Here is an 8890-nt window from a genome sequence, read left to right as displayed (position 1 = left end):
TTGTATATACATTATGTCACCAACTTATATTTGACTTCACAGGAACAAAAAATTATACTTTGTCCTGTATATTTTGTATGTTTTATAATTTATACTAAAGAATAAAGGTTAAGCTTATTTATTGAATTTTCTCTTCTATGAAATTTATTGATGCTCATTCATAACATTATAAAGATGTTTGTAATGTCGTGACATCAAAAATATATTTGATGCTCATTATTACTAGATTCTCAATATTTTAGGGCGGGTTTAATGAGTATTGGGGCGGTATATATGAAAATGGGTGGATATGGGTAGGTTCAAAATTATATTAAATAATTAAATTACAATCAATGATTGAGGACCACATATTTAAAATAATTATTTAATTATTTTAAATGGTGCTCAGTTAATGAAGTGGCTTAAATTGAACCCAAAGGTAGATGGGGAGGGTATTAGTGAACCTATAGGTGGATGTGGAAAGTATTTTGGAGCAAGTAGATCAATGAGGGTAGTTATGTACCATTTTCAATACTTTAAGGGTATTTAAGGACCTTTTCCATTTTTAATAAATTTTATTAAAAAAATTCTTCAATCCCCACCCCACCCATCCACAAAACAAACATAGAAGAGACTAATTCTTATTATTTATTAAATTCAGTAACAAAAAAAACAGGCAAAATAATTATGGTTACCTCTTATGTTTTTTCAAAAAGAAAAAAATTCACGGACCATGCACAGTTGATTTTTACTTTGATGAGATACTTTGGTTTGTCTTTTCGGATCTGTTATGTCTTATAAAATGGTTTTATTTCAGAAGCTAAAATATTGGATTGTTGAGTAACAAACATGTACTTGTAAGAGAAACACTATTGGAAGACTATCTGAACATTTTTATCGAAACCGCCATTTTAAATCATGATCTCAATAATTGCTCATACCATATTAGGATATTGAAATGAGATCCTCTATTTGATCCTGATGAAAAAAATATGACTACGTCAACATCTATATGGATATATTTTGTAATATAATTACCAAATTTATTTGAAAGAGAGACTCATGTTTTTGCAGTAGCTATGGGTAAGCTGCTTCAGGTTTACATGGCGACAATGAATCAAAGAAGACTAAGTTATGCAAGAGTGGAGGTAGAAGCGGATTCATTGGGAAAATTTTGACAAATTGGCTTGAAGAATTAGAATGGTGAAATTTTAAAAAGTAAATCCGGATAAAATTTTGATAGTGTTCCAAAATATTGCAATACGTACATAATATAGAGGAAATAATGAGGAACAATACAATGTAGAACATCCTGAACTATAGCCAAAGAATGATATTAGTGACAAGTTAGTGGCAAATAGCAACCTGGAGGAAAGAAAAAATATAAGAAGATAAATAACGACAAAAAGAAAATGAATAAGACTCAACCAAACATGACTGAGTTACGGGAAAAAAGAAAGAATGCAGATGAACTTCGGCATGAACAATAGAGTATGTGTCTTTACATTAATGTTTTGGAGAGGTTGGAATTATGAGATGTTATTTATAAAAAAGGGTTATGTATCGGGCTATGTATCTGAAAAGAAAATCTTGTCTCCAACAATGATTTCATCACTATTGAACAATTTGCTTGAACTATTTTAAATTTTTTATTTTTTACGAGTTATGAGGATTTATTAGTCATGATTTAAAGTGATTAGATGAATTATGGGAGGATTAATTAATTTTTTGTTGATTTTCTTTTTTATAAAAGCAACATAATCTTAAGTAATGAATTTGAGAAGAATAAAAATTTTAAATTTTTTGTGATTGTAAAACATCCTAAATAAAATGTAATTAGCCCGTATTTGCATGTGATTTATGTATTTCATACATTGTTTTTGTGTTAGCATTCATTTCAGGAAATAAAAGGATGATTGTTTTGTTTCAAAGCATACATTGTAAATTAAACATTCATCTTGTTCATATGAATCGTCTTTTATTTTGGTAAGAGTTCACAATACTATTGGAATTCATAGCCAGCAACACAAATGTTTATCGTAATTTTACAAAAAAATTCTACAAAAGTCCCTTAAAATTATAAAATATTTTCAGAATCATCAGGAAACCTGCGGATACATAGGTAACAGATTGTGATAATACATTACTTAATGGGATGAATGTATCTGAGAAGTAAGGGATGTCTTCTAGATGGGATAATTTATATCGAACTCCCAAATAAGTCAAACATTGACACTTCCATTTCTTTATGTGTTGTGCACTAGAAGTTTAGAGATGATCTCTTATAGACCCTAAGCTCAAAAGAGATGTTTTTAAAGCTGAACGGCTAGAAAAATATGTCAGCAAAAGAGCAAGAGATAAAGCAGGCAAGCAACAAAGAGTAATATACTTTAAAATTTGAGAACTTACGACTACTTAATAATATAACTGAAGTAAGGAATATAGAGTAAAAATATTTATTTCTTGTAATTCTCCTAAATTAGTAAAAGAAAATCTCAAGAAATTTAATGAGAATCGTCAATTACAATAAAAAATATGAGTATTAGATAACTTTAAGCTCAAGATAACACACTAAGAGGGGAAAGAGGCAATTGAGAAAACTTGACCAATGAAAAAAGTTAGAATACTGATATCTCATAAGTAGGTTTTAGGTCATTTGAGAATTCTTATTCTAGTATGACCAGGTCCAGTACAAACCAAGTGCTACTATGATAGGTTGAATGGAAACTCTCAAGTAAAAAATCTTCTTAAAAGAAATTTAAGGGCCACATTCCCATCAACTTTTTGAACAAAAATAGGCAATTTCTTGTATATTTAGATTCAAAAAAAATGTAGATATATCACTAACTTTTATATGAAAAACACAACAATACACATACCTAAAATAATCAAATTAGTTGAAAATCAAGAAAGATGACAAACTTTTCTTACAAGGCTACTGTAGTTTTCCCAACTATTACACTAAGAGATGTGAGTTGTTCACATCGGGGACAAGCCATGTGAAATTTATTAGTGGATGATCCAAAATCTCGTAGTTGGACTTTGGGATGAGCTGGCCTGTCCGCCCTAGGTGTGCACCGATCGTCTTGTCCCTTCTGTCGGCGATGCGCTCCTGGCCTTAATTGTCCGGGTCGTGCCTCCACCGCTGTTACTTTGAATAAATTAGAGTGCTCTAAGCAAGCCTACGCTCTGTATACATTAGCATGGGATAACATTATAGGATTTCGGTCCTATTACGTTGGCCTGCGGGATTGGAGTAATGATTAACAAAGATAGTCGGGGGCATTCGTATTTCATAGTAAGAGGTGAAATTCTTTGATTTATGAAAGACGAACAAATGCGAAATCATTTGTCAAGGATATTTTCATTAATCAAAAATGAATGTTGGGGGCTCGAAGACAATCAGATACCGTCCTAGTCTTGCAAAAATCAAACCTCCGAGTAAAATGTTATGACAATTTTAGTAAAGGCATGGCAAACAGAGCCCCTACGGACCCAAACGACGGACAGTCGATTGAATGACTGTCCCTCTGTCGAGGTCATTGTTCGGTCACAGAACAATTGACTCAGGGGTCTTTTGGTCTATTTCCACTTTGTTTAAACCCTCACATAAGTCGTTTTAACCCTAGATCATCATATTTTAGTCAGCTTAAGTTGAGAAACATAACTTAAACTTAGCTAAGTCAAATCATTAATCACAAACATAGAAAATTACAAGAAATAAAGGATAAAAAAGTCAATAACCCTAGTTCAAGAATGTAGCAAGGTTGTAGTAGTTCCAGCTCAAAATCAGAATATTTCTCCGTGAATTTCATCATAAGGTATGTGGAATTTCACTATTGGGTTCCTTTCCCCCGTTGAGACACTAGTTTTCTGTCAGAATCTTGATTCTCATATCATGATTTGACCTAGCGTTTCTAGAACTTCAACATAACTTCATGAATTAATTAGTTGTATGTTACGAATCATATTGTAAAGTTATTATTCAATTTATTGCATGAATTTCAGAGCCCTAGCTAATAATTTCTTTAGCTTTTGAATTATACATGCTAGGTAAGATATTTTAGTTATTCAGTTATACATGCCTCAGTTATGAATGCATCATTCTCAACATCCAGATCAGGCTTAGGTCAATTTTTTGATCTCTAGTTCAGCAGATTTAGTAGTATGTCCTCATTCTCCAAGGACAACACACATGAGTTTCATTTCAGTATTTTAGTCATTTATTTTTAGTTTTTGCTAAACCTAGCTGGGGCTTGTCCCAGTTTTTCTATTCCAGTTTAGAGGCTATTTTTAGGCATAATTAGTTTCAACTTAGTATTGAGTTAATATTTTCTTTGTATTAAACTCATTGTTTTAAATTATCTCAGTTACAGAATATGGGTATTTCCTTTTCATTTTAAATTATGATTTAGCTTCCGCATGTAGTTTATTACCTTGAGTATGCTCATGATCATGTCAGCAGGTTAGCATGGGATCACTTATGGTCTTAGGTTCCATATGCGTGTCTCGGGGGTTGCTCGGGGTGTGACAAAACCTTGTATTAGAGCACTGGCTTTAAGAGTCCTAGGATGTCTGAAAGTCGCGCTAAATAGAGTCCTTTTCATTGGTGTGAAGTGCACCATTTCTAATGAGAGGGAGGCTATGAAGTGTTTCAGAAAAATTTCATTTTGTTGTTACTTTTATCTTGTGTAAGGTTTGATCTTGTTCTATTCTAAATGGACGTTCTACATTTCAGATCATGCCACCTCTTAGAGCTAACGCTAATAATGCAAATGCCAAAAATGCAAACACGACTTCTCCAGTCCCAGATCAATAAGTCTCCAATGCTGAGTTTAATATTGTCTTATAGATGTTGGCTCAAAGTATGATGAACCTTAATAATCATTTTCATGCACATGTGAAGAAAATAGTGTACAGTAAAAACAAGGGTCCGTAACTTTGTTACGATGAATATGCCTGAGTTCTTAGCAAACTAATGACGATCCTTTGAATTTGTTGGATGATATCACGTAAATATTTGAGGTAATGCAAGTCACTGGGAAGGCAAGTCACTGGGAAGGATCTGGTTGAGTTGGAATCATACTAGTTGAAGGACGTTGCTCATGTTTGGTACACTTAGTGGGGAAAAAAATAGGGGTACAGATGTAGCTATTATCACTTGGTATTGCTTCAGTGAGACTTTTCTTGACAGGTTTTTTCCAATAGAGTTTAGAGAAGTAAAGGCTTAAGGAATTTATGAACTTTAAGCAGGGAAACATGACGGTCCAAGAGTATGGGATGAAGTTTAACCAACTCTCCAGGTATGCTTCTCACATGGTTGCTGACTCCAGGGCTCAGGTGAATAATTTCTTGTATGGAGTGTCGGATTTGGTGAAAATTGAGTACAGAAGTGTTATGTTACTTGTAGATAAGAATATTTCTAGGCTAATAACTCATGCTCAGTAGGTTGAGGGCGATAATTTTAGGGAACAGACAAAGGAGAATAAAAACGCTAAGACTAGAAACTATGAGTATTCTCAGCAGAAATAGGGTGGTGAAAATCGCTCATGGAGCCAACAAAATGTTACAGCTCCATCCCCTTCGTCAGCTAGTGTTCCATCCTCCATAAACAGGTTTGACAAAAACGTTAGAGCACCAGTATCTAAGTCTCATCGAAGTGTTTCAATCCCAAGACTTACCCAACTTGCCTTAAGTGTGGTAGGAACCATCCGGACGAGTGTCTCACAATAAAAGAAGGATGTTTTTTGTGCGATCAACCTGGTCACAGGTTGATGTATTGTCCTTATACACAGGGTTAAGGAGGTGGTAACTGTAGATCTCAGTCTAAGACTTCATCAGCACTAGCATGTCACCCGACTTAATAGGGTAAATCATCTGGTACATGTGGTGGTCAGCGCCAAAATAGATTATATGCTCTTCGGGCTCGCCAGGATCAAGAAGGTTCTCCTTATATAGTTATTGGTAAATTACGAGTGTTTGACCTTCATGTTTATGCATTGTTAGATCTTGGGGATACTCTTCATTTTGTAACTCCTTACATAGAAGTCCAATTCAGTGTTGGTCCAAAAATCTTTCAGAACCTTTCTTAGTCTCTACTTCAGTTAGTGACCCAGTTATTGGTAGATGGGTATATAGAAATCAACCTAACACAGTCTCTCATAAAGTCACCTCAGTAGAACTTGTAGAGTTAAAAATGGTAGATTTGATGTCATTCTAGGAATGGATTGGTTACACTCCTGTTATGCTTCATTCGATTGTATAACTAGGATTGTTTGTTTTTAGTTTCGAGAAGAACCAATCTTAGAGTTGAAGGGTAGTAGCTAAGCGCCAATGAGTCGATTAATTTCTTACCTTAAATAAAGAAATATGATCTCTAAGGGTTATATCTATCAACAAGTTTGGGTTAACGATTCTAGATCTGAAACCCCAACTCTTGAGTAAGTTTTAGTAGTCTGTTAGTTTCCAGAAGTATTTCCAAAAGATCTTCCCTGAGTCCCTCGCGTAACGAAAATCGACTTTGGAATTGATTTCTTTAAAGACAGACAACCTATTTGTATTTCTCCTTATAGAATGACTCTAAAAGAGCATAAAGAATTGAAAGAGCAGTTAAAAGAGTTTCTAGATAAAGGCTTCATCAGACCCAGTATTTCATCATGGGGTGCACCAATCTTGTTCGTAAAGAAGAAAGATGGTTCTCTCGGGATGAACATAGACTATAGAGAGTTGAACAAGGTCACAATCATGAATTAGTATCCCATCTCAAGGATTGATGACTTTTTTGACTAATTTCAGGGTGCTAGACATTTCTCAATGATAGACCTCAGATTGAGTTATCATCAACTTACATACAGAGATAGTGACACTCCAAAAACAACCTTCAAAACTCGGTATGGTCATTATGAATTTGTAGTTATGTCATTCGGACTAACCAATGCTCCTGCACCTTTCATGGATTTGTTGAACAGAGTGTTCAAATAGTATTTGGACTTGTTCATTATCGTTTGCATTGATGATATCCTTATTTACTATAAAATGATGAAGAACATATGATTCATTTAAGAATTGTTCTAAAAACTCTCAAGAATCGCCAGTTATTCGCAAAGTTTAGCAAATATTAGTTCTAGTTGCATTCTGTTTCTTTCCTTGGTTACATTGTATCTAGCAAAGGGATCCAAGTGGATTCACAGAAGGTAGAAGCAGGGAAACAATGGCCCATACCTACCTATGCTATATATATCAGAAGTTTCGTAGGTTTAGCAGGTTATTACAGAACTTTCGTGAAAGTATTCTCATCTATATCGTCATCATTTACTAATATAACTCAGAAGATGGTCAAGATTCAATGTTCAGATAATTGTGAGAAAAGCTTTATAGAATTAAAAACTAGATTGACTACTACTACTGTCTTGATTCTACTAGAGGGTTCAGATGGTTATCTGATCTACTATGATGCATCATGATTTGGCATAGGTTTGTGTTGATGCAGCGTTATAAAGTGATAGCTTATGCCTCTAGACAACTTAAGGTTCATGAGAAGAACTATCCAACTCATGACCTAGAGCTTGAAGTAGTGGTTTTTGCACTCAATATATGGAGACACTACTTGTATGGTGTTCACGTAAATATGTTCACTGACCACAACAGCCTTCAGTATGTTTTCACCCAGTAAGAGTTGAATCTTTGCAAGAGGATTTGGCTTGAGCTCCTTAAGGATTATGATATCAGTGTGCGTTATCATCCTGGCAAGGCGAATGTAGTAGCAGATGCTCTTAGTAGATTATCAATGGGTAGTGTAGCCCATGTTGAAAAAGAACGGTTGGAGCTAGTGAAGGATGTTAACATTCTTGTTCGCTTGGGAGTTCACCTTATGAGCATATCAGACAGTGGCGTAACAGTTCAGAATGGGGGGGTAGAATCTTATTTGCAGTGGAGGTTAAGGAAAAGCAAGAAATTTATCGAATATTTCTTGAACTTAAGGGTGCAGTCCACAATCAGAGAGTGGAGGTTTTCTCCCAAGGGGGAGATCGTGTACTTTGCTACAAGGGTAGATTGTGTGTTCCAGATATGGGCGAGTTGAGAAAGCATATCCTTGCAAGAGCCCATAACTCCAGATATTCTATTCATCCAGGTGATAGTAAGTTGTACTACGATCTGCTGTAAGTCTATTATTGGAATGACATTAAGAGGGATATAGCAAACATTGTGAGTAAGTGCCCCAATTGCCAGCAAGTCAAGGTAGATAATCAGAAACCAGGAGGTACGACTCAAGAGATTGATATTCCTACTTTAAAGTGTCAATTTATTGATATGGATTTCATAACAGGGTTACCTCGTACTCGCAAACAACATGACACCATTTATGTGATAGTTGATAGGATGACTAAGTCTTCTCACTTTTTAGCGGTCAAGACTTTAGTTTCGGAAAAAACTATGCCAATCTTTACATTAAAAAAATTGTCAGGTTTCTTGGGGTTCCTTTGTCTATCATCTCAGATAGAGGTCCTTAGTTTACCCTCTCATTTATGGAAGTCAATTCAGAAGGTTTTTGGTACTCAAGTTAACCTTAGCACAACATTTCATCTACAGATAGATGGAGAGAGTGAGCGTACCATTCAGACCCTAGAAGATACATTGAGAGATTGTGTAATCGATTTCAAGGGTAGTTTTGATGATCACCTCCCTCTTATTTAGTTCGCCTACAACAATAGCTACCATTTAAGCATTCATATGGCCCCTTATAACGCACTTTATAGGCGTAGATGAATATCTCCTATTGGTTGGTTTGAAGTAGGTGAAACCGCTTTGAAAGGGGCCAGATTAAGTCCTTTATCCTATGGAGAAAGTGCAAGTCATTATAAATAGACTTAAGATAGCCCAAAGTCATCAGAAAACTTATGGAGATGTAAGA

Source organism: Solanum lycopersicum, chromosome 8, assembly GCF_036512215.1.
Source record: "Solanum lycopersicum chromosome 8, SLM_r2.1".
NCBI lineage: Eukaryota > Viridiplantae > Streptophyta > Magnoliopsida > Solanales > Solanaceae > Solanum > Solanum lycopersicum.
The sequence above is the reverse complement of the archived record's forward strand: the minus strand, read 5'-3'. Positions refer to the sequence as shown.